The 27460-nt window shown below is 40.0% G+C and overlaps 1 long non-coding RNA gene across 1 annotated transcript in view; it reads right to left on the reverse strand.

Annotated features, from left to right (window-relative positions):
- Nucleotides 1–6256: 6256 nt before the first annotated feature.
- LOC141578761 (uncharacterized) overlaps nucleotides 6257–27460 on the reverse strand; it is a 186036-nt gene continuing 164832 nt past the window's right edge. Inside the window, exons 3-4 of the long non-coding RNA XR_012509420.1 lie at nucleotides 21974–22049; nucleotides 6257–6309 (exon numbers count right to left, since the gene is read on the reverse strand). This is a non-coding gene — a long non-coding RNA (uncharacterized LOC141578761). The remainder of the gene's footprint in view (nucleotides 6310–21973; nucleotides 22050–27460) is intronic.

Raw genomic sequence — 27460 nt, forward strand, 5'->3', positions numbered from 1 at the left:
AAAATCACTCTATTCCAGAAATTAGCAGAGTATTAAGATGGCAGTCCAAAATGGCTCTGTCTTAGCCTTTTCTTTAGAACCCACCGGCACCAATTTTTACCTCCTGTCACATGTGTATGAATATTTGCAGTTGAGAAATTCGAAATGATTGTTGAATCACAATGGGCAACCTTCACATAAACGTGGGCACACTTCAATTGACATGCTATTACTCTCCCATTGATTGAAAGTGGCAGATACCTGCTGACAATTTTCCTCATTTCTCTGTCTCATTTCACACCCTGTGGTCTGGCTCTGGCCCTCATATCCCACCGACTTTGGCACGTGCTGCCCTCCTAATCACCAAATCTAATGGCTTTTCTTGGTTGCTCCCACCTTCAAGCACGTTGGGTCATTTGTCACATGGACCACCCCCTTCCTCCTGACCTACACTGCTTTATTTAGTTCTGCGACACTGCTGCGAACACAGCAGGACCTGCTGGGAACAAGCAATAGTAAAGTCTCTTTCTGAGAAGGGGGGCTTCTTGCTTAGTTTTGCTCAGCAGGTACACCAAGATCTGCCTGACAATGACAAGTGATACTTGATAGCTACAATAAAACTGGAATATTTCCTTGTCCCATATCATTTTAGTATTTGCATTATGTAAGTAATACCTGCCCATTTTAAAACAACTAGGAAGAGCAGAAAAACAAAAGGAAAAGAAAAGGTGCATAGAACTAAACCATAACTTCATTATTTCCTTCTTTTCTTCCTTCTATCTTTCCTTCATGGTCTTAATGCGACACACATATCTATAATCATCTCTGTCATGTAAGACCTAGCCTGAGCATTTTTTCATGTCACTAAATGTATTATACGCAATTCAATAATGTGGAAAGAACGTGGACTTTTTCATTTGGCACATTTGGTTTTAAATTCCAGATCTACCTAATTATGTAATGCTAGGCATGACTTTATTTTTTTTTTTTTTTTGGTCTAGATTCTTTGTAAACTAGGGATGATGAGGACTATATCTTAAACTTGATAATAGGATGACAATGGTTAATGTTTAAAACTTGTGTTGCTGTGTTGCTGGTATTATCATCACCATTTGGAATAAAAAAATACACTGTCCAATGGTTCACAATATTTCATATTGATATTCCATAATTTATTTGCATTCATCACTACTGTTAAACCTTTAATTTCTTCATTAGTTTCTCATACTAATAATTCTGGAGTGAATATGTTCATATTTTCATTGTTAAAAATTTTTACACAAAGAATATACAAGTTACTCCCTAGGAAGTCTGCACCAATTTCTCCTCCTGCCAGCTGTGCCCGGGTGTATTTAATCTCCTCTTAGCACTTCTGGCTACCTTGGTGCCTTCCGTAGGAAAAGGGAGGGCCACGCTAGCACTATAGCCATAATAAAGAACCAACGGTCCCACCAGAAGTCTTCCAGTCAAGGCTTCTGTGCAAGACTCAAAAACTTTTACTCCAACCAAGGTTGACTTACCAGCCTATACCTTTTAAGGAAACACGACTTTTTACAAGATTCTACCAGTGACTCTGATTAACTGCTCCCAGTTCTTCAACGTCACTTCTCTCTCCTTGCTCTGACATATAAGGAGGCCAAATGCTCTATCCTGTGTGCTCATCAGTTCTATTCAACGAGCATGACCGAGATGAAATGCCCCGCACCCTGTCCTCGTCTCTGGGGATACAAAGTAAGTATGTACAGCATTTTCCTTTGAAACACTCGCTATCTGATTGGGTGGGGATCCACAGAAATAGGCTCATCACTAATGACACTCCAAAGTGACAAGTGATATGACAAGTGGGGAGGCACTGGGACATTGAAGGTGAGAGGTAAGAAGAAGTAAAAAAGGTGATTAGATAGGAATGCTTTTCACTTGAGCTGGGTCTTTAGTGTTGAGGGTAGCATTGAGGGTAGATTTTATCCTGAGTAGACTAGGAAACCCAGCGTTAGAAACAGTTTAGATCCCTCCCATGCTGGGGAATGAATCTCTTACAGTTTGTGTGGCTGGATTGGACCCGGTTTGGAGGAGATGTGATGAGAAATGAGGCTGAACCAGTAGGGATATCATACCAAAGGGCAGCGCTGAAATGCCACTCTAAAGGGTCTGTATTTTATTATCTCTGTGTTGGAGAAACATTGTAGATTTTGATGGAATTTGTCTTGTCCATCAGTGGCTTAAATGGACTGAGATGTTTCTCTCAGCCATGGTGATTTTGGTGAAGCTAAGAGAGTTGGTTCACTCATCTAAAGCTAAGGGGAGGGTGCTGCTGCCTGTATGAATTCACAGTTTGGTGGGAGAATCGTGTGGCTTTACCATAAAATAAGCAAAAGCAAAGCTACGTATAAGGTAACACTTTCTTCCAGGAGCGTTACAAAAAGGGAAGATCCTAGGGGGACTGCCATCATAGACTTTTAATGATTGCAGGGCAGTAAGCTAATTACTGTGTTTTATCTTCTTCCTTCATAGAGCTCCAAGCTGAATGAGTAAACATAGGAAATTAATTTAGGGCCACGAACAAACAAAGCTACCAAAAGAAAAGATATATTAGGGTGCTCAAAGTTTGCATGTTAAATTTGGCTTTCCTTCCCAAACCCAAAGGCCTTTTATTTGTGCTCATGGGTTACAAGGAAAGCCAGTGTGGGGAAACCCTGCTCAGAGTCAGCGTTCTAATACGGTCAACATTTCTCCAATACAAACATTCTAATCCTGCCTCTATGACCTTGGCAAGTTATTTGGCCTCCTTAAGACTCAGTTTTTCCCCTCTGGTTTTGATGGCTTGGATTCAATTCTAGGGTCCAACAGTCAACCCATTAGCCACTGTAGACTATCCAATGCAGTAAAAACTTGAACCCTATTGATCCAATGCCTCTTTTTATAGCACATAGTTTATAAAATTCCCTTTATCATCCTGAAATGACATTCATAAATAAACTATCTACATACATAATTTTTGTAAACCAGCACAATGTCTTAATTGTGATAGAGAAGAGAAATTAAAGAAAATAGGTTATAACAAAGTAATAACTATTCCCCACAAGTTATTATTGTTAAAGATTAATAACTATTTCCCATAAGTTATAATGTCTGACATGACATCATAAGATATAATGAGGTAGTAAGATACGTCCATACATAAAATCGCCATGAATGAGACAGCCAAAAATGCAGACTGAAACAGATATATTACACCCGCAGCATAAACACCAATAGGGGGTATTTCTGTACCTAACATGACTTTCCAAAAAGTAAAGAATTCTGTCTTTTTTTTTTAATTGAGGTATAATTGACTTGGTACAATTTAAAAAATCTATCTTCCCCAATATACACAGAAGTGGTATTCCTGAGAAGTTCAGTAGATTTTAAAGCAATGAGATAAACTCCACAGGTTTATATATAAAATGGACTTGAATCTAGGTACCAAAAGTTATAAAGAGGTTTTACTCTACCTAACTACCTGGTGGACTTTCAAAAGTCACGAGGAATGCACAGTAATTTTTCATTGCACAGGACTGTTCTTGCATCGTACCTCGACCCCCACCCATTCAAATATCCGTACCCCTCATCATCATAAAACACACACACTGCGGTGCTCTCTCAGCTGAGTACCACAAGTCCAGGGTCTTGCTCAAACCATTACTTAAATCAGCATTTCTGAGGTTGAGTGTCCTAAATTCTGTAACATTAAGCATTCTGAAGGATTCCTGACTCCCAGGGAATTGGTTTGTCTAAGACCTGCTATTATGGGCTGAATTGTGCCCCCTCCGGAATTTATATATTGCAATTCCAACCTCCAGTACCTCAGAAAGTGACTGTACTTGGAGAAAGGGCTGTTAAAGGGGTAGTTATGTTAAAATGAGGTCATTAGGGCAGGCCCTAATCCAGCAGGAGGGGTGTTCTTATAAGAGGAGATTAGGACAGAAACGCAGAGGGTAGACCAGGTGAAGACACGGGGAGAGGAAGGCCATCTACAAGGCGAGGCGAGAGGTCTCAGAGGAAGCCCACCCTGCTTAGCCCTTGCTCGCAGACATCCACAGTATCCAGAATTGTGAGAAAACACATTTTTGTTGTTAAAGCCTCCCGGCCTATGGTTCTTTGCTGTTGTGGCCCTTGCAGATGAACACACCTACTTTTCTACTACTACTACGATTACTATCGCAACTTTAATTATTACTACTCCACACCCACCACTGTGACCCCCACCCCCACATCACTCTCAGTACTATTTACTGAACTTTACCAACAGTGTTTTGTTTGTTTGTTTTTAATAGTACTAACTGTCCTCGTAGCAAGCAGCTAAGGAAGCCAAGCCTCTGCCTGGACCACTCAGCTACCAAGTGACAAAACTGGGGTTAGACCCAAATACAGCCCGACCCCACAGCCCATGTCCTCTACTTCTGTACTGTATTTTCCCTCGTGTTCAACTGAACCATGCTTGAGGTACATCAAATATTTGGAATCAAAAGTCTGAAACCTCTTGGGCCACTGTTAGGGATTTCACCTATGAATATTCTGATTGTGAGGAGTTTTTTCAGAGATCTTGGCCAACTCTGCAACAGATAATCCTGAGATGGCAGGCACTTATCAATCATTTATAACATATTATAAGCGGTATTGACTGATTTCAAGGTCAAGTTCCCTGGGATCAAATTCCAGTTCTTTCATTTACAAACTTCTCTTGACCTCTCTGAGGCTCAGTTTCCTCATCTGTAAAATGAAAGTTCCCATCTCATAGGGTGATTTTGTGGTTAAAATTAATTAATTCATAAAGAGTTTAAAACAGGGTTACAAAATGAGAGGTGAGTACAAACTACCTAGGGACGTTACAAATGCCATCTCATTAGTCCTTACAGCAATTGAGAGAATTCTGCCCTCGCTGACGTTCAAATCAAAGTTCAGAGAAGTTTTGTAATTTTCTCAATGTCGCACAGCTAGTAAATGGAATATCTGTGTGACCCCTCAGTCCTCGCCCTTTCCAAATGCTCTATTCCTTTTCTCAAATATTTCCAAAGATCTTCTACATATTATAAAGAAGTAACACTGTCCCTCTCCCTCCCCTGCCCTACAAATAACCTCTGTTCTTTCTGATAAATGATGTATCTAGCTTTTTCATGGCAAGGTGAGATATGATATAAAGCTCCGAGGTTGTGTGGTGTGTGGCTGTTTTCTATTTTGCTGCAGAAAACACTCATGGGTTAGTTTATTCATTCAAATCAGAAATAGATCCCTGCAGCACAGCGTTTCATATGCCCCACAAAAATGTGTAGATGTAAAAGGGAAAATGTAATCTATCACCTGGATTTTTCTTTTGCTGTCTGGTGCCAAGTACTTGAAGATATTGAAACATCTATATGCTCAACAAAGAAAAAAATGTTTGGAAAAAGCACCATATTTTTCACTTTCCATTCAGATGTTACAACAGCATGTGCACATAGCCAGGTCTTTAAAGGACTTAAAACCTTCTTACCTTAATCTGAAGGTCACGTTGCACATGGAACTTGGCTGTGTCCACACCAGAGCACCGGAAATCACCGTATTTTGGTTGCATGAGAGAATTGTCTCCATCCCCCGCCCCCTGCCCCCCACCAGGCAGTGTAGGAATGTTTTCACCACCAGATTAAAACCAACATCAATTTGAATCTTGGCTCTACTGCGCTCTAAGTTCTGTGAATATTAATGGAAATTTCTTTGTTGGATGGTTGGCTGCTTAAATTCATCTGCCCTTTTTCGGTTGGAGTCATTCAGGCAATTAATGCTAAGCATGTGCTCACTCAAATAGGGGCCAGGTGTAGGGCACAGGCGTGCAGGCAGTGTTGTGTGTCTGAAGGTCAGACTTTGGAAATCCAGGACAGGAAGGATGGTAAGGCATCACACCAAGATCAGTAATTCTGAATATATTTTAGGTGCCAAGTGATACCAAGGCAGCAGACTTTTTATTTTTGAATGATAACCTTCAAATCCTAGGTCTAAAAACACCTGCCTCTGGGGTTTCACCTACTGCTTTTATGCTGCCAGTGCAGTCCAGGTGGCTCTTGTGGACTGCATCATTGCATCCACAGTGCGATGTAAGGTGTTGCCAGGAACACCAGTGGAGCAGGGAATAAGCATAAAGATCTGGGTGAGAAATTCAATTATCCCACACAATCACTGCGCAGCCACAGACCAATTTCTCAACCTCCATGTGCCTCTGTGTCCTCACTGTAAGATGTAAATAATAATGGTTCCTACCTTGTGGGGATGTCTGAGGTTTAGATGTCTTCTTAGAAGTGAAGTTCTTGGGAAAAATGCCTGGAACAGCATAAACACAGTTGCTGGTTACTATTTTCAGAGAGAGTTGGACCAAATAAACCACTTCAAAACAATGTCAAAATCAGAAGGATTAAAAATATTTACTTTCTAAGTCCACCTATCCAAATTAATTTGCCTGTTGCCACAGTACCTTTTGAGACAAAGAAGATGATCACAGGGGTCAGGCTGGGTTTGAATCCAGGCTTAGTGGTTCACTAGTGGATGGTTTTGGGGGGAACTGAACCTCTCTGAATTTCTTTGAACCTGTTTTCTCACCTAATATGACAATGATAACACTTGCCCATGGTATAAGACTTCAACAAGAACTTAAAAAGCAAAATATATTGCACTTTATAAATAGCAATTTAAATAAAGGATGCAGATCAACCCTCTCAGCCACTTTTCTCATCAGCCCCTGAGAGGCAGAATATTTCTTCACATACATAACTAATTCTCAGAAAGTTCCTGTCCTTCTATCCTGCAGCACCTTCACACACATGGTCAATTTTCTGCAGCGCCTTTCCCCTAGCTTCCTGTCCAGCACAGCCTACTCCCTCTTTGATACTGTAGTTTGCTTTTGAGAGAAGAATGGAGAAGCAAAGCTATGAAGAATGCCCTGCTTTTCGGTCAGATCCAGGGGGGATTACAGCTGTGGGGACCGAACACCAGTAGAGCGGCTAAGAAAACAGGCTGGAAGCTGAGCAAAGAGGAGTCATCACAGGCAGAAGGCCTGTCCCGGCCTAAACAGCTTAGGGCCCAGGCCATTCCCTCAACTGCCAATCACTGAACAGCGCAAATGTCCTCTTGTGACACACACACTGCACACCAGCTGTGGGGAATGTAAACTGGTACGACTTTCCTGGAAAGACATTTGGCGATAGGCAGCAGCAGCCTTAAAAATGTTTGTGACATTTGACACGTGATTCCACTGACAAATATCAATGCATAAACAAACATGTGGACTGATAAATGGGGGCAAGATAGTCATTGAAATATTATGTGTTTCAGACCTAAATTCAAAACCCAACAATACAAAATTCATTAGTTACATTACATCTGTGAAATGGCCTTCTTTTCAGGCATTCAAAATTACAGTGTAAAAACATTTTTAATGATACGGTGTAATAATTGTGATGCAATCTTAAGTAAAAAAAAAAAAACAAAAAAGGAATCTTTATATGAATGCAACCCAAATTACGTGCAAAACTGAGAGAAAAAAAAAGTGTGCGTAATAGGGGAAAAAATAAAAACTACCCCTGAAAATAACAGTGGCTCTGTTGTGGAATGTCGGTTTTGTTTTTCGGTTTAGTTTTTGTATTTCATTTGTTCCCTAAAATTAACTTACATGAGCAGCAAAAATATTCCAAATGTTATTTTGTTATTCCTTTGCTTTAGTTCGGTAGCTCCCTGAGGGGTGTGGGTGGACTGGGTTACCAGCACCACCCCGGAAACCTCACATGTTGCTGTTTAATCTGAATCTCAGCATCCCTGCCCTGTCATTAGTAGTGGCTTTCGGATGGACCCTTGGGTGGTCACGGACACCCACCCCACCCTAGCATGAAAGGGAGCCAGGCGTAACATCTGGGTGTGGTTTTGGCTGCAGCAGGCACACTCGTTCGCATGTATGTGAATGTTTCTGGCTAAAGGCCACTCTTTACGAGGTGTCTGTGCGGGTAGTGTAGTAGGTGCCTTAAATGTCTTGATTCATACAATTCTGAAACTCCAAGACAGAGCCAGCCTGAGGGTGAGGTAAGACTCCTAAGGTGCAAAATTCAAAGAGGCTCTCAAAAGTTATGTGTGCCTCCTCGCATTTTACACCCTAGGTGCCTCTCTGACACCACCTTAATCCCGGCCCTGCTCAGAGAGGCAAAATAACTTGCTCAAAGTCATGGAATTGACAGTAGGTTGAGTTTAGGATCAGTTCCAAATTCAACTGATTCTGAACCCCACATCTTTTTTTTTTATTATATCCATCTGTAGATTTTTAGAAGTGCAGTGTAAGTACATAGAGCACTTATATTTGTGTGTGTGTGTGTGTACACCACGATGCAGATTTATTCCTATTTAAAGGCATAAAAAGATTGTCTATTTGATCAAATGGCAAGCACAGCGATCCAATATGAGCCATCTCCCCCATTCTGAAGGTGAGCACTGCTGTCAGGAATAGCCCAAGCTCCAGCCAGAAACTGACACACATGCAGAGGAGCCACATGGCCAAAGAAATATGACACACAAATGGTTCTCCCAGCAGTTCATGGATTCCGCCATTCTGTCCTTGGCACTCAAGACTAATGTAATGAGACATTGCGTCTTCCTCAGCTGAGCTAAGTTCTGGGTTCACAGAACAGTCCGGGACCCTAGGCCATCAGTTAGCAGCTCACTCATGGGCTAAACCACAGTGTGGCAGGAAGGAATTTAAAAAGAAACTTCTAGTCAATTTCATTTTATGGTGGAAATATAATGGGTGTGGACAAATCTCCCAGTACCCGAGAAAGGAGTGGCATCTCCTCCCTGCATGGGATGCTGTTCCAACACCTGGCAAAACAGAGCCCAGCCTTCCCATTCCACTTCAGAATCCTTGATGCAATTTTATAGTAATGGGTTCATTTTGCTGCACCCAAGGAATAGATAGGTTCTGTTTTAGGCAGGTCTCCAAGCAGAGAAATACCAAAGTATCTGTGTAGAAACAGAGAGTCACCAGAAGAAAAATTTTTTTAAAATCCCACAGTGTTTTTAAAGCCATCCGTGCATTTAGGAAACATGTATTAAGCACTCGTGTGCCAGGAACTAGGTGCAGTATGACTTCATCTACTCTTTCCTGTACACAATGAGATCATTATTTATTATCCTCCTTTTCCTGATGAGGAAACTGAGACTTGTGGAGGTTATATGTTTCACCTAACATTATAGTCAGGAAGTAATGAAACCATGATTCAAAACTGCATCTGGTGTTCTTTCCCCTTTCTGCCTTCCAAATACTTATAAAAGTGAACTGAATTTAATTGAATTATGGTGCTGTGCACACAAGTGATTAATACATGCTGGCCGAATGAATGGTTAGTGACTATATTTATACCTTGTATCCATAAATTTAATATATGTTGTGCTGAGGGAGATGCCTCAATGGGAAGATGACAGTTAACAAGGTCATTTTCTGATATGGAAAATACATAAATGTGTACGTGCCTCCTGCATTTAATTTCCCCACTGCTTCTGAAATGGATATTTGCCAGTCAGCTGAGAGCTGTTACTCTTTGTTATCTGAAGGTACCGTATCATCTTGGTTGCATACGGTGCAGAATGAAGAGGGGAGATTAATCCCCCTGGAAATTTGCTCACATCTCCCTAGAAATGTAAAATGCTAAGGCAGTCAGAGGAGAACCCACTCCTGACTCCCACTTGCTCTCTGAATTCTGATAACTCACTTCCTGACCCTCAGTTTCCTTGCTAGTAAGGGGAAAGGCTACATGCAAGCTTTTCTCATCATTTCCACTCCTGAAATTACATGCAATCTTTTATACCCAGAATATTTGGAGACTGGTAGTAAGTATTGTGGCCTTAATCCAGCCTTTTTTTTTTTTTTTTTTTTTTTTTACCAAGAGACTAGGTCCTTGTTTAAAAAAAAAAAAAAAAAGGTTGATTTTTGGTCTGGTATTGCTTATTTTAGTTGAGAAAAAAGTGGAGACATCACTTGCTACCTTCAGAGGGTCCCAGCTCGGTAGGGTCTTTTTGAAATTGCCAGTCTACCGCATAGTCACGTCACCCTTTCTCTGCCTAAGCTGTTATAACCCTCTAGTCACCTCCCGCTGATTTTTAGAGATACGATTTAGAAATCCTAATGGCTGAGGGGACCTGTTATGGTCTGACCCCCACCCAGTTCTCCAGCCTCAGCTCTTAATCACATCACAGAGCCTTTGTACCATCTGCCTCTCTGGCCTAGAACATGCTGATCCACACACACTATATATACATGGTTAACGCCTATTCATTCTTCAGATCACCACTAACTTGTACTTATTGGCTTCTTAGACACGTCTTCTCTGAGCCTTTGGGCAGCTTCTCACCTGACTTCTTTCTATATTCAGGCTTTGGGTTGCTTAATATTACATGCCCCGTTAGACTGTGACAGCGTTTGCTCAATATGGCATTCCAGTGCCTAGCACTGTCCTGAGCACCGAGTGGTCACTTAGGCGTTTGCTTAGTAAATGCATAAGCGATACGTAGCGCTATGGTCCAGCAGTAGGTCAAGTGATCAGACTTCTGGAGCTCTCTGTGGGCAGCTGTGGTATAACGTCGTGGCTCTAGACTTACAAAGATGAGCGTGCTGTGAGTCAAAGCTCTTCCACTGTCAGAGTCTAACTAGGCAGTCAGTGTAAATCTCTGGTCCTCTTGCTTTCCTCTCTGGAGAGGAAAAATTGCCACTGCTCCTGGTGTTTTTGTGACGATGAACGAAACAGTGGACTCTTAAAAACATGGAAGCACTATAGGCATCTCAGGAAATGCTCCCTTTTTTTATTTCCTAAGGGTAAGTGTGATCCTGATTGGCTTTGAAGAACAATTCATGCAGGGCATCCTGTTGGACTAGAGACAATGATGACCTTATTAATATATTAAGTGTTTACCAGGTTACTGAGTGCTCCAAACCACTATAGTCATGTAATTATGGAGCCCCGTTTCCTACGTTCCGTAAGTACTTTAATTTCTTTTGGAATTTAATTTCTAAGTTTCTAGAGTGCTATGCAGTTCTGTCCCAGAGGTGGAAAAAAAATAGTTTCCCTTATAAATGGATGATTGGTTGCCACGTACTTAGAAAGCTAAAAATGACATTCATAGTAATGTGAAGTTTCTCTGCATTTTGAAAGAATAGGAAATGCAATTCTACTTCAAATCAAAGCAAAGATTTTACCAGTGTTACCTTGTTAACTGATAACACTGGTACTGACACTAGAAGAATGCATGCATGAATTCATCACTTTACAATTTTCCCTCCATGGCTAATTTGAATGGGCATTTAAGAAGAAGAATATCAGGCTGTCTTGTTTTGAAAGCAAACATCATGCACCCACATGTGCACACACGCTCAGAAACAATAAATTTACTGAGAAAAAGATGTATCAACTATCAGTAAAATAGGAATATTAGTAGTCCAATGGATTATAGTTTTTGATTTAAGAAGAGAGGCAGGGTTGATAAACTTCACAGGAATTTCTTTAGGGGATTGACTTTCTATCAGATTCTGGCTGTACATATCACTAGGTGTGTGTGTGTTGTGTTTTTTCAAGCTTCTTTCGTGTGTTCCTTCACTGAGAAGGATTATGCCTGAAAAGTGGGTATTGAATTCCTAAACCTAAGGTTTAACTCCTAGATCTTCCCATTTTCAGGTCTATAACCAGGGACATATTACATAATGCCACCCAAATTTAGTACCCACATCTGAAAATCAGGATAAAATTAGGATCAAACCTCATGGGTATTTTGAGATGGTAGCTAATTAAACCCCTGGCACCGTATTTGGGACACAGTAGGGACTTGATGCATGTTGATTCCCTTCAACTAAACATTGCATCACTCTCTAAAAGCACTGTGGGAGATTAGAGAAGGTTTTAGACATTTCCGATTCTCATTCTCTTGGCTCCACTTAAAATCATGATTTTTACTTTTTTTTTTTTTTTTTTTTTTTGGTGGATGACCTTTCCGTAAACTATTTTATTGCTGGCAAGAAATGGTTTAATTAAAAATGAAAGTCAGAAAAGTTTCTCCTGGGATTCAAAGTGCTCCTGGCCTCCCTCAACGTCAAGTGTTGGCTTTTAGACAAGAGTACTGATGAAAAGAATTTTTTCTTACTGCTAGAACAACCCAGTTAGGGCAATTCTTCAAGAGGTGAGCTGTCTAGCCTTTTATTCGTGATTAGATATTTTAGTTTCAAAGTTCCTACTTTGAAATACACAGGTTGGACTTACAAAAAAAAAAAAAAGAGAGGAAGAGAGAGATCATTTAGGGATTTAGAGACCTTTCTATTTCCTTGGAATATGTTATCTGAATGCATTTGAAGGAGGCCACTGAATTCTACCTAGAATTGCTGCTCTAATCACCCCCACCCCTTGGCCCAAATCTTAAAAAAGCAGTGGCCAACCGAGGCCCCTCCCAATCCAGACATCTTTGCACAGACATCTTCACATCTGGACCAGTCTTCACCCGCTGCCAGCATGTGTCTGTGACTCGCACTGTCCAGGTCTCCATGGCAGATCACTTCCTCCCATCTGTTGGATGGGCATGTTCTGCCTTTGGATAACTTCTTTCTTTCAACCATCACCATCAAGTAGTGGTGTCCAGGATGTTTCAGGACACCCATGAGCCCCTCAGAGAAGTGAGTCCAGCTTCCCTCTCAGAATGCTAGCTCATTTAATTCATTTACTGATTTGGGAGTATCTCTGCACAGTCCCCAAGAACTAGTAACAGATAGCATGCCTAATTTATGAATCCTTACTTATCAGGCTTTGATTTCCAGGATCTTTCAGGCCCCACACCACCTCTTCTGAGCTCAGAGACAAATGAAGGTGCAAAGCTTCTCCTCCTGACTTTGCCACGTGCTGTGGGGCCTGTATGAGAAGCAGCAGCTCCACACATGCCAGGCAGTGGGTCCTAAAGTCTGGCTGTTGACCCATCAACACAAGAGAGCACTGGCTTCCTTTCTTAACCTAACACCTGCCGCCTAGGTAGCATTATTATTAATTCCTCCCACCTATAAATTGACCTTCAGCCTCTGAATGAGATCTTCTCAGCAGAGTTTTCTCAGGTCTTTATCTTTTAATAGTGTCAGGACAAAGACTGTTAAGAGAATTGCATCTAGAGAGAGAACTGTAGAAAAATACTCAGTTTTCTGAGCACTTCTTCATGGCTTAGGACAGCTGCACTCCTTAAAAGTTTGCAGAAACATTTACAGTTTCAGATTTACATAAGTAAGATGCCTTTATGGAAGCATGTTTTTGTTTCATTTTCAACAGGGTAGATATTGTACCCTTTGGATGGAAATGAAGTTTCATTTTATGTGGCAAAACTCTACTTTGTTAGTCATGGTTACGAAAGCCCTGTGTTGAGAAAGATCCTGAGGCTAAACTTGGGTTCAGTGGAACAGAGGGCTACATGTAATCAGAGCAGTGTGAAATGAATAGACATGGGCAGTTTCACAAATGGCCAGCCTGTGCTGGCAAATACACTTTCATTAAATTATAGAATCTTCATCCTTTTTGTATCTTGACTCTGCTCATGCTCTTTTGTATGGTTTTTTAAACATCCAGCTTTCAATTGGCACAGATATTATAGATATAAGATCTAAATAATATGTAAGAACTGCTCTTCATGAAAACTTATTCCATTAAATGTAGCATTTAATCCTCCCAAATTCTTTATATGGTATTTATAAACTAATGAGTCATTTATCAATTATTATAAATATTAATGATAAGAAACTATTTCATAGATACCTTGCTATTTAGAAGAAAAACCTACAGACTCTTAAAAATAATTTAAAAGAGTAGCTTGCATAATTTCTTAATCTCATATCAGAAACCCAAGGTTCCAAATTCTTGAATCACTATATTCAAAGTGGAAGTTTGAAGTAGAAATAAAATTAACACCACCTTTCCTCACTTTGTTTCCCCTTTACCGTCACAGCTCCTAAGGTTAGCAAACTCGTTTCTAGCCATACCCTACGTCTGAGTTCACAATGGTTAATTATTCCTTGACAAGCGATTTTTTTGATGCAAGATTTTTTATGGGAAATTACTTGGTTTTATCCCTAAATAGTAATGCACATAATAGTACCCACTTCACAAAACTGTTGCAAGGATTAAACATGTAAACCCATGTAAAATACTATAACAGTTATGTCACATAAATTTTTGGCTATAAAATCATGCCTAGTGCTCAAAATTCAGTTTGGCTTTTGACTACAAGTGTAATATACAGGTAACTTCCACATCTCCAAATCTGTATTGGTAGTTCTATTTGGGCCAATAATCAAACATTTCTTGAACAATATGGCAGAATCTTCCTTTCTTCCTTACTTCTGTATTTTTTTAAACTATGGTCAGGTTCCACATGGCCATCAGTAAGAATGAGGGTGGCCTGAAACACTTTGGTTTCAGCAGGCTTCTCCTAACTTCCATGTGAATATGTTTTCACAGGGATCACACCACCCTGAAGAATTCCTGATAAGAGATGGGAGGATGAGATGACGCAGAAGAGAGTGAAGTTCCTGTTTATCTATCCAGTTGTTTCTGTAGCATGCCTGAAACCCCCAGCCCCATGATCTATTATCCTGTAAGTCCAATAGTGTTTGCTCCTTAATAAATTTCAAGTTCCTTGTTTTCTCAATCCACTGTCTGGTCTGAGCTTTTGCAAAATTTCTCCCTACTGATTTTCCTATATTCATTCTTTCTACTCTCTAAGCTATCTTATCTAACCCGTCTTGTCCACTGGCTAATCACCAGAGTGATATTTCTAAGACACATATTGGATCACATCAATGCTTAGAGTCCTCTACTGTTTACCCATAGCTAACATTTATGAAATGATGTGGAAAAACCCTGGCGCCAGCTGCTGTCTGTCATTCTTACCTCAGATGTCCCCATATACATCTGCGTGACCAGATATAAAGAACTCTTTAGGGTCTTTCAAACACATCAAGCATTTCAAACACAGGCTCTTTCCCTATCGGAAGATTAGGTCTGGTTTCGCATCTTCTGCATGCTCGTATCTCAGAAAGTTTAACTGCCAGTAAAGTAGGCAGAGCAATACTCTAGAGACTGCAATCATATAAAATGAAACAGGAGGGCACATCACACATCTGTGTTTAGTAGGGGGAAAAAAACTAAAAGAATAGGTGGTGATAAATAATGCTTGATAAGATGTGAAAAATCGCTCCAGTTTTCCTTGTTTCTTTGGCCATTTATAATTTCTAGTACTTGCTTTTCAGAATGTCAGTTACATGGCCATTAAAAAAATAAGAACAAGAAAAAGAGAAACTGACAACTTGTCTGCAGGTTAGCACAAAAGTACAATGGCACGTTAGCTATTTTGAGATGAGGAATTTAATGGATTATTTCACACGTTGTGTGAGAATTTGTCGTTCCCACCAAGTGATTAAGTTTAGAATGGAGCATTAATTAATTTGAATGGATGTTTGCTAGTGTGCCTTCAAAAAATATTGTTTCTGTATGTTGTATGAATGTGAGCTTTCATACAACCAACACACACACACAAACGCACACACAATAATCACATCAGAAAATTTTATAACCTGCTTTATATTCAACTTCACAAAAATCTTTCCTCCCCAACTCTCAGGAACTCTCAATACTTTCGGCTCTGCATTGACCACATCACCTGACCCTTTATTTGTTTGTTGGGGGCACCCTGGAAATGCTTGGTGAACTGACTTGCTCATAGATTATCCCAAAATCACAAAACAGGAGAGGCAGCAATAATAGGTGGTGGGTGCCACTGGACAAACCCTGCAGTGCCTGCATACACAACCTATGTGTGTGTAATTGAATGTGGAAATAAAAATGCATATCCCTGAGCTATTTGTTCTGGCTAGAAACGTGTCCTTTGTATCATCTTAAGGGCATATTATTCCAAAATCTTAATCCTATTCACTTGTCATCTTCATCTAGAAGGTAGAAGTGCATTTTAATGGCAGAAGCAATTATAGGAAGCAAACTAATATAGCTATTATTAAACATTTATTAAGGTCCCACTGTGGGGGGAGCCACTGATGCATTTAAAAAATAACTTTCTCACCATAACATTTGCACTCTAACATAACTTACTTTGCACTTATTTTTTTAAATGTTTATAGGAAATTATAATAGTTAAGTTTCTGCAATTCCAATGGTGGCCAGGGCAGAAGGAAATGTAAAAAAAAAAAAAGTCATATTTTATTACCTTAAGGAGTAATGCTCTGTTTGGTCATGCTGACAACCAAAAGGCAATATGAAGTGCACACCAGGCTCCTCCTAACTTTGTGGGTTTAGAATGTAATCTGGGGTTCCCAAAGCCCGAGATACGTAGGGAATTGGTGTGCCAGGCTTGTATTACCTGGTTAGTGAAGGAAAGGAGGACAGTTGCTGTTCCTAAGTTGTTGAGGATTGTTAGGTGCAGACGTTCTTCTTGGTCATAGGGAGCACATAGTAGGAATAGCAGCTACACATAGTAGGTGCTTTCAGGGGGGTTTCTGTTATTCTGTCTGTCCTGCTCCAGCAAGGTCTGTGCTGGACCACCCCATTTGGCTCTTGAGGGATTATCTTGCATGTTCCTTCTTGCACACATGCTGTCTCACATCATTTGCCTGTCCACAGAGTTTAATACCAATGGTGAACACTGGACTTGAGTTTCTGCCCTCTATTCTTTCCTTAGAGGAAGTTAGGAACCTCTGTGGGGATACAAGGGTGTCTCTTCCTTTTACATTATAAACTTGAGGACATGGGTTTGTTGCTGGCAACATCCACTTTTCTAGCTCTAGGAAGAAACAGGAGAGAATCAGACTGATGGGTAAACAGAAGTAGAGCTACAGAGAGAAAAGTAATAGGAAAGATAGATGGGAGGGGAGAGAGGGAGAGGAAAAGATGGGAAGAGAGAGAAAAGGAGAGAGAGGAAAGTGACATGAGAGGGTGGAGAGGGTGATGAGAGGATGATGGGCGTGCCAGCATCTCTTCATCTTCTGTGCCCCAATTCACCTACACCCACAACCTCCCTGGGTACGGGAACCAGTAACGACCTTACTTGTTTAAGCTAAACTGCTGTTTCCATTGCTTACAACCAAGGATCCCAACTGATACAGTCTTCAGTGATTTTAAATCGAAAAAGCATTATTATTTAACATTATTATTGACGAGGAATAACACCAAACTCAGTGCCAGGTCCTAGGTAACTAAAGTTAATTCATTTAATTACTCCATGACCTCATGCGTTAGAATGATTACTATTATCACCATGTCAGAGATGTGAGGCAGAGGAACAGGATGGTGAAGAGACTTGTCCAGAAGCATTCAGATACAAAGGGATAGCTCATCAGAACTTGAACTCTTGTGGGCATGCAAAACCCCAGGGCCGGGCTGTGTTCCTGGAACTCTCTGGCTTAAAGCAGTAACACCCCAAGGGGTGTGGCTCTTCAGAACTCTGAGAGAATAAATCTCAGAACTTAAAATATTACAGGAAAACCGAGTAAACAAAGTTGAGGGGAAATAGTTTAAACAAATACATTGTATATGCATTTTACAAACACTGAATTAATAATAATATTTGATGCTATATTATAAATTTCTTTCTTCTGTCCTATGCTCACTGAGGACTTTTAAGATCTTCTTTCTCCCTGGCCCCAGCTAAATATCCCTAAATATCCCTAAATGTATCTTGTTTTATTACAGGTAACATACGCACTAAAAAGCATTTTGGATCTCCATTCAAACATTTAATTCATTTCTGGTTTTTTGTGCCAGCTGATGGAGTTCTGATACCTATATCATCTCCCATTTTTATCCACCACTGAGGCTTTCAAAGCTAAAATGTGTTGAATTTTCTATTTTTCTACCCCTTTTCTATGCTCAAACTCCAGTTTTCTAAGCTAGAATTACTCAAATAGAACTCATGTTTGGAGAGGAATTCCAGTGCATTTTTTTACGTAGGGAAAATTAGTGATTTCATGTATCAAATGGCCTATGAAAGTTTTTTTTTTAACCTGAATTCTTTTTTAAAATTATCTTTTCATTGTTACTCTTAGATTTTTAGATTTTTTTGGCAGGAGGTATATGGTCTATTTATAATTATTATTTTTTTGATAGAGGTACTAGGGATTGAACCCAGGACCTTGTGTATGCTAAGTGCACACTCTACCACTGAGCTATACTTTCCCCTCCTTAAAAGAAAGTTTTGATAACTGCCCAGTATCCTAGTGGAAGGTACGGCAAATCAGGCAGAGGGGAATGGCTGGATGGCGGGAGAGGATCCTGACAGTTCAGCCCTAATTAAGTGAGCTGGTTATCTGCGTTGACTGGAACCAGACACTGCACGCAACACCACTGGCTTCATTCAAGGCACTTTCCTATCTGCCTACTCTGTGCCAGTCACCATTTGCACTAAGATTAGATCAGTGAGCAACAACAAAATCTGTGTCCTTTTGGAAGTCACACAGACACACACACTCACACACACACTCCTATGCTGCAGGATTGTTATTTTCTATAAAAATGGTCGAGAATGCATCTCTGATAAGGTAACCTCAAAGCAGAGATCTGAAAGACACGAGGAAGCTGGTTGTGCTGACGCACACGGGAGGAGTTTTCTAGGCAGAAGGATCACAAGCGAGCCGTGAGGGAGGCCGCAAGCCGACTGAGGCGGGTGTATTCAGGGAAAGGGATCACTTGGTGCATCCAGTTTCCTGAGTCTTCCTCCCCTCATCAACTCTGCAGATGGGAATGTGCATATAGTGAATATTGTTCATAATCAGATGTGTGTAATTATGAATATGACCATAGTACTTGCCAGCTATCTTCAAATACTTTTGTTATACTTACGGAGCCCCACAGTTTTTAAATAGTTGATGTAGGGAAATATATGTTGGACAAATGTACAGATGACTTGGTGGCTGATGTCTGGGTAGGTGGAAAGAGAGTAATTGGCTGTTACTGGGTTCTTCTATCATGATTACTGTTAGAGTAAGCAAAGCCAAATAAACAACCTTCCCAAAATGTTGCTTTAATAACTGGTTCTATCAGGTAACTCTATGATTACACTTTCTCATCTATCTATCTCATTGAAACCTATGAGATGCACTTGCCTGAATTCTTCTCTATTATAGCCAAGTAACCAAGGCTCAGTGAGACCTAGAGTCTAGGTTAGTTTTTACAGTCACTAACAGATCAGGTGTGTGGACCCTGGTTTTCACTAACAATGAACCTCTAACCCTGTGCTATGAAATATATCTCATTCACAAATTCTGGGACAGAAGTGTTGTATATGGTATTTTATTCTTTTTCACTGTCTCTTATCATTTCTTTTTTTTTTTTCTTTGCTTTACTTTTCTCTGTAAAATCTCTCATCTTCTCTCCCCTCCCTGTCTATTTAATTTATTTCTAGACTATTTCATGATCACTGTTCAAGGGCTACAAGTAAGGCAGAGAGGAGAGAACTTTGACAGGGTTTTTTGGTTTTTTTCCCCCATATGATATATGTATACTTTTCCACCCAACTGAGGTCCAGTCTGTTAACATGAGTTGCTTTGGCTAATGTAATATGAATAGATTTGACACTGGCCACATTGGAGCAGAAAGTTCAAGAACCATCATGGGTTTTACTAGGGCTTTTCCCCTCCACTAGCAGAAAACAGTTCCCAGGTAGAAGGTTGCCCCGGACCCTGGAGTGGAGCAGACACAGAGCGGAGTGACGAGAAACCCACAGACAAGACACACCATGTGTGAGAGATCAAACTGTGCTTACAATCCGTCATGAGTTGAAGGTTCTCTGTTATACCAGCAAACCCCAGCTCATGAATACAAATAGCAAGAGTACTTTTCAGGCTCTTATGAGCTTTCTCATGCCTCATGTCATTTGAGTCCCACGTCAATATTCTAAGCAAGTCAGATCTGTTACTATTCCCACTTTAGAGATGTAGAAGTTCAGGCTTAGATGGTATGTGAAAAAGAACAAAACACCCTCATCCAGAAGTGGGAAACGAAAGTCTTAGTGAAGTTCTCTTGATGTCTTTTCTTCTCCTTTTTTTTTTTTTTTAGCTTTCGGCCCTTAATCACACCCTGCCACATAAATGAACTCAGTCCAGCCATTCCTGGGCTCACTGGAAGCTAAACTAAGCCATTCAGGAATCTAAGTGCACTTATGATGAGGAGGACATGAATCATTAAACATTATCCTAGTGACCTGAAAAGTCATGCAAAAAGGCTTTCTCACACCATACTACCGGTTTATTCCTCCGGGAGGCCTCATCTCAAAGACATGTTAGCCCCCAGTCTTGACACAGAGCATCCTGTGCTGAGGAAGTGGGTAAGGGCCCCTCTGACTGTCAGCCCAGCCACAGATGGGACTGGCGGTGTTGGACGCTGGGGAGAGCAAGGGCGGGTCAGCAAACCCCCGTTTCTATAGAGAAAGAGCAGAATCAGAGAAATGATAGTGGTGGGTCCTGAGCTGATTCAGGCGGGGACGAGCCCACATTTGGGCAGAGGGACACTTGAGAATAGAGTCCTGGGAATCGGTGAAGAGCTGAGCCTGGGGTGAGATGGGGAGATCCATTACCAAGGAAACTGAGAGCTATCTAGAGGAACAAAGAGCATAACCTCCAGCCCCATGCGCTTTGTGATTCCTCTTTATGCGTCCATATTCTGGTGAGAAGATTGGACTGTGGAGCCACATTTTAGATGTTTTATTTAAGCTGTAATTCCTCTCTTTGCTTTTTATAAAAAAAAAATTCTTTTTTTTTTTTTGCATTCTGTTCATGTTACCTCAGAATAACCACTTCTCTTTCTCTCTCTTGAATGAGATACTATGACTACTTGCCAGAAATATCAAATTAATGCCCAAGTCGGCTCGATGTTCTGATTTCTCTTCCATGCTGACTCCGAGTAACAGAGCCATACATTAAGGAACAAAGCTCGCTGCCGGGGTATTTATAACCTTGTCTTTTAAAACATTTGGCAGACGTTCAGACCCTCCATATGTTCACAGTATTAAACTTTACCATAAAAGGAACATAAGAGTTACATTTGAAGAAAGCTGGTATTGTATGGTCTGAAAGTCTGGCGGTTAAAAAAAAATAATCAAGTCCAACTTAAAATAACAGACGTTCTGTGATCCTTCTGAAAGTTTAAATGCCACACAACAAAGTTCGGCTCTCCCTAACACTGCAGATGTCATATTTCAGGAGCATTTTTAGTGACTCAGAGCAGACGCACTGAGATTCTGAGCCTGGTTTAATAAGGATGCATTCCTGAGCGGTGAGGACTAGAAAGGAAGGCGACGGGTGGGGGCTGCACCAGCCCCAGTGGCACTAAGACTCCCTCCCAGCTCCACGAAAGCCTACAGAATCCGGGAAGCCTCTGATGGGGGCAGAATCCCACCAGTGAGTCAAGCAAATCTATGGAGATATGGGAAGAAAATACTGGAATCCATTTTTATATTCAGATACAGGCATACCTCATTTTATTGTGCTTCATTTTGTGTGTTTTTTTTTTTTAACAAATTGAAGATTTGTGGCAACTCTGCATTGAACAAGTCTATCAGTATCATTTTTCCAACAGTATTTGCTCCCTTCATGTCTCTGTGTCACACGCTGGTAGTTCGCACAATATTTCAAACTTTTTCATTATTATTGTATTTGTTGCAGTCATCTCTGATCAGCGATCTTTGATGTTCCTACTACAAGTTGCTGAAGGCTCAGAAGATGGTCAGCATTTTTTAGACATAATGCTACTGCAGCATAGTGTAAATATAACTTTTATGTTCTCTGGGAAACCAAAAGAATTTGTGTGACTGGCTTTATTGTGAAATTTGCTTTATTGCAAATTTCCAGTATCTCTAAGGTATGCCTGTATCTGAACAGAACTTACATCTACTTATCTAAAAATGAGGAAAATATTCTTTTTCTGACACTCACGCATTGATTGAAGCTGGTGCTATAAGCTGCTCCATCCATCAGAGGATCCCAAGTCTTGAACAATGTCTGACATATCCTGTGAAAGGGTGAGAATTCCATAACTTAACAAGATTGGCAATTGTTCTACTGCCATTATGTTATGAAGCCCAGTAGTTTAGGGTGGTTCAGTTAAGTAGATTTATGGATTATTTAATCTGGGTTCAACTAAATTAACCCACTTAAAAAGAATTGGATTTTTTAAGTTCCTGAAAAGACAATATTGATTGAAGATAACACTAATAAGGCATGCAGAAGCAGATCACAGGACAAGAGAAGACACTGTTACTCTGAGGATGGGCCTTCATCAGCCACAGTTGAAGTTAACAATAATCGACTCAAATCAATGAAGAATTAGACAAACCAAAAGAAAGACTAAATGCAATGCAGTATTTGGATTCTGCAGTAATTGGATTCTGAAGCAGAAATAAGACTTCAGTGGAAAAACTGGTGAAATCCAGATAAAGTCTATAGTTTGATTAATAGTATTGTATCAATGTAAACGTCTTAGTTTTGATAAATGGTTGTATACATAATTAACATTAAGAGAAACTAGGTGAAGTATATAACATGAACAATCTGTACTGTCTCTGCAAATTTTCTGTAAATTCAAATCACTCCAAAGAGAAACCTTATTAAAATAATTCCAGACAAACTGTTGATAAAATAAACTAAAAATCCTGGAAATGAGAAAAAATGCCCATTAACTCTAAAGATGTTCAAAATTCTAACTAAAGAAAATGATTCAATTTATTTGCACTTTTTACTGATTTTATTTTTCTTCTGTTAAAGATCTCAATTATATACTCATAGAAATGTTTGGCAAAATATTTTAGATCTACTTTTATTTCCAGCTTTACGAAGGTAAAATTCACAAATATAATTGTAAGATATTTAAAGTGCATATGATGTTTTGATATACTCATACACTGTGAAAGAATTCTCCCCATCAATTTAATCAACACATCTATCATTTCACATATATACTTTTTTCGGTGTGAGTACATTTAAGTCCTAGTCTCTTAGTAAATTTCAAATTTCAATTATGCAATATTGTATTATAAACTATAGTCACTATGCTGCACATTACATTCAAACCCTATTCTTATAACTGAAAGTTTGTACCCTCTTAACAACCTCTATTTCCCCAGCCCTAACCCTTGGCAACTACTTTTCTACTCTGTTTTTATGAGTTCAACTTCTTAAGAAAGTGGTTTTTTTTTTTTACAGACAAATCATTAATCATCTCTTAAATCTATGATAAACCTCATTCTATATATACAATTTATTCATGAAGAAATAGAAATAACATTTTTAAAAGTCACTTATGCAATGAAGAGACTATTTTGAGACTTTTTCTATTGCTATGTGATTTTTCTTGCTAAAAATGATTTACTTTGCCTACAAATCTATCAAATACTCACAGATAAAACATATATTGTTAACAAGTAAAATAGGGATTTATAACCTAAGAAAAAAACAGTTAGCAATAAATCAATAATAACTGATTTATGACCTTGGACTGTTCTGTTTTTCAAATAGGATTCTTTTGCCTAGGACAGCATTGTGATTAGGTGACAATCAGGAGAAAAGGCCAATTCGAACTAGTAAGAAATGTAATTGCTGTGTGACCAGCTCTTCCTTCATTAACCAAGCAACTCTTCCCCTTGTTTTCAAACTCTGAAAATCCACAACATCACTAAGCTGCAACAGTATTTTTAGAAACCCTTTCCAAAGCTTGGAAAAAGATGTTATGATGAAGACATGTCCATACTAGGAAAACCATTTCTAGGAATTCATTACAGATGACAACCAGAGATCCATTCTTTTGTAAATAAGGATGTTTATCATAGCATTATTTACAGTACCAGAAAAAAAAAAAAAAGGAGTGATTTAAATACCTCCAGAATACATGACATTACAGCCATTTGAGTGATTATTACTCGAGTCTCATAATCCTGTTCCAAATATTATATAAGGATGTGGAAATGCATTCAGGATATTAAAAAAAAAAAGTCTAATGTATACATGCAAGGTGACTTAAATAGAATAACACAAAACCCAACAAAATGTGAACTTATTCCAAATCTTACTTTCCTCATTTGGAAATTGGAGATAATGATACTGCCCACCTCATAGGATAATATGACAAGTTCATGAGGAAATACCTGCAAAATGCTTAGGAAGCCAGTCTGATTCAGCATCTTGCACAGAATAGGTGCATGTTGACTGAGGATGACGTTAATTGCCTTTTGAAAAATCTGGGCAGAGTCTGGCTGCTCGATGGACTCTGGGTATGTTATTTCAGTGAAAGAATTGGAGCTGGTCAATGCTTACAGGAAAGACTTATGCTTAATATGGATGCAGGGTCCCCCAAATGTATGTCATTTCCAAAGCAAAGCCTGCCACTGAAGTGTCTGCCTCTTGGAGTTATCTGAGTCAAGTCCATCTCCTAGCACACTGACCTGCATTTGCAAAGAGAGTTCAGAAGGTAAAATTACTTTGCCCCAGTTGTTCATCTCGGGTTCCATCCGTCATCCTTTCTTACCCCTCTTCTTCCTTTTCTTACCCCTTCTTCCTTCTTCTCATCTCCAGTACAACTGCCTTAGGTCTGCCCTCTCTCTCTGTCTCTTACAGTAACACTCATGTTTATATCCCTATCTCAATGCTATTTCTGCCCCACACAATATCAAATCTCCCCTCTTACTGCCAAATGCATCTTCTAAAATTCAAATCTGAGTAATCCAGTTCTTTTTTTAAAATCTTTTTTTTTTTTTGGCTTCCTTTTTTCCACAGGGTAAAACTGATTGGTGCAGCATAAATACATTTATCATTGAATCTCAATATGCTTCTCAGATGCATTTCAAACCAACCTAGCCAGTCCATGATTTGCTTCTAGCACAGAAAAACCTGCTCTTTCTTGAGCACACTATTAGTTATGCCTTGCCTGAGGAACAAGCCGATTCTGTCTCTAGAAAGCACTAACTCTATTTTCCTGTCTTGTGAACTCTTGCTTTATTTTCCATCGTCAGAGATAGTCTCTTCCCGGAAAATTTCCTTCTCCTCCTCCCCCCCAGGAAACACGATTTCTCCTTTTTTTGCCTTAAAAACAAAAACAAAAACAAAAAAACAAAACAAAAAAACCCCTATGACTAAACTTCATATTATCTCATGTGGCATTGTAATTGACTGCTGTGTGCTCATCTCTCCCACTGGACTTTGAGCTTCCTGAGGGGTCTTCTGTTATTTATCTACATTCCCTTGCCAAGATCAACATTTCATACAGAGCAGGCCTAGAACTGATGGCTGATGATGTGACTGACAAATGCTTTCTGAATGGCTGCTGTGTGTGCAAACCGTCCACCATTCATACGCATACGAAAGTGCCTTCAGAAAGTCTCGGATAAAATGCAAATGTTACTTAAGTAGCATTCATTCTATTCGTGTGAAGTATAGATCAAGTTTGAATTTTCTTGGTTAATTTACCTATGGCATATAGAGATGTTAACTGGCCTCAGGCACAGATAGACACGGGTATTTAAAAAGTCATCAAAACTCTTTTGTGTCTGCTTTAGTTGAATTCATTCTTAGGCAAGCCCTCCCCACGTGGTGGTACCTGTAGACCACCAGGGGCAATGGCCCCTGTAGACCTACATCCTCCCACATAACAAGTCCTGAGAAAATCCTTATGTTCTGACAACTAATGAATGCAAACATTACAGGTGTGATTCTTAGTTTGTCCAGCGTAGGTCACGCCTCAATCTCTAAGTGAATCAATGTCTTTGCTCTGAGTTACTAGGCAGAAGTTAAAGACAAATAAAACCTCTGACCTGAGATAAGAGGGATTTTTTTTTAAAGGGGAATTTTTATTAAAATAGGAAACAGAGAGAGAGAGAGAGAGAGAGAGAGAGAGAGAGAGAGAGAGAGAGAGAGAGAACGAGAACTATGGTATGTTGGACAAACAAACAAAAAAATAGTTGCCCAGACAGATTAACCTAAAAAAGATATTTCTTCAACACTGTAAGTTCATAAGAGGTTCCTTTTTTCCCATGTGTCTGCAAGACCCATCTCATGTACAACCTCCTTTGTGAAGTCTTCCACCAGAAGCCTGAGTCCTTGGCACCCGTGTTCCCCAATTCCTGGCCATGCATACACGCCTGCACAAGTACGTCCCACTGCAACTGTTTGCTCGCCATTGTCTTCCCCAGCGGACTGAGCACTCCTCAGGGGAGGGAGGGCCGGTCTACATATTCCTCTTCTTCTTGGGTACCATCAATCCCTTTTTGAACATACAGGAGCCTCTTTGGAAATGCTGTGGCTCACTGTAAGCGTGGATATACAAGGGGACACAACTTGAGGGGAACAGTAGGGGTTGTTTAAGAGGTGCTATGCCCTGGGCGGGTCTACCTACCTCACAAGACTAAGGCCATCAACGGGGATTAGTTTTTCTGACCACCTACTCTCTTCCCCCACCATGCAATGATATAGTAAAGAATCTACTGGGTATAATTCAGGTAAATCTGATTAAAATGACTGATCTGGACACTCATTAGCTGAGCAAGTTATTTACCTTTTCTGAGCCTCCAGTCCATCATAGTTGAAGCAGGGATTACCCGATTCATAAAAATGGCAATTTAAACATAAAATGATTCCTAGATCTCCACACAATCTCCCTACAAAGTCCTTTTTGAAAGTGCAGCCATCTCCCAGGCTAGCTTATTTTCTACGCCAGGCTATCACTTCGTGACACGGTTTTGCCTGCATAGTCTCTCTCTTGACTTTCTCCTGATCCCTGTGATTCGCTTCGTACGTGGTAACGTTATTCTTTCATTTGTTCAACCTGTATTTGTTAACATTTCTTCTGCACACATCTTCCCAGTGGGTATAATGAACATGTTTCTTCTTCCACTTTGCTGGAAACAGAAACTGGTGAGTGTTCTGGCTGCAGAATTCTGGGATGAAATCATGCACCCGATCCATTCGGAAATCTCAGCTATAGGAAGGATTTGGGTAACCCACAGGTTTTCATGGAGATATAAGTTTTCAACTCATTTGAGTAAATACGCAGCAGCATGATGGTTGAATCATATGGTAAGTCTATGTTTAGTCTTCTTCGAAACTGCCAAACTGTCTTCCAAGGTGGCTGTACCACTTTGCATTCCCACCAGCAATGAATGGGACCTCCTTTTGCTCCACATTCTCCCAGCATTTGGTGTTGTCAGTGTTTTGGACTTTATTTTATTTTGATAGGTGTGTAGCAGTCTATCCTTCCTATTCAAAGTTTTCTCATGGTGTCATCTGCTGCGACTTACCCTTTTTTTCCATGAGCCACAGTTATCACCTGTGACCTGGCTGAATGGCCTCCTCATCCAAAATCGTGAATCTCACATTAGAATCATGCAGGACCCTGGGCTGCATGCCATTCTTACTTCCCTAAATGTCCTGAGAGGC

Source organism: Camelus bactrianus, chromosome 9 (assembly GCF_048773025.1).
Source record: "Camelus bactrianus isolate YW-2024 breed Bactrian camel chromosome 9, ASM4877302v1, whole genome shotgun sequence".
Classification (NCBI taxonomy): domain Eukaryota; kingdom Metazoa; phylum Chordata; class Mammalia; order Artiodactyla; family Camelidae; genus Camelus; species Camelus bactrianus.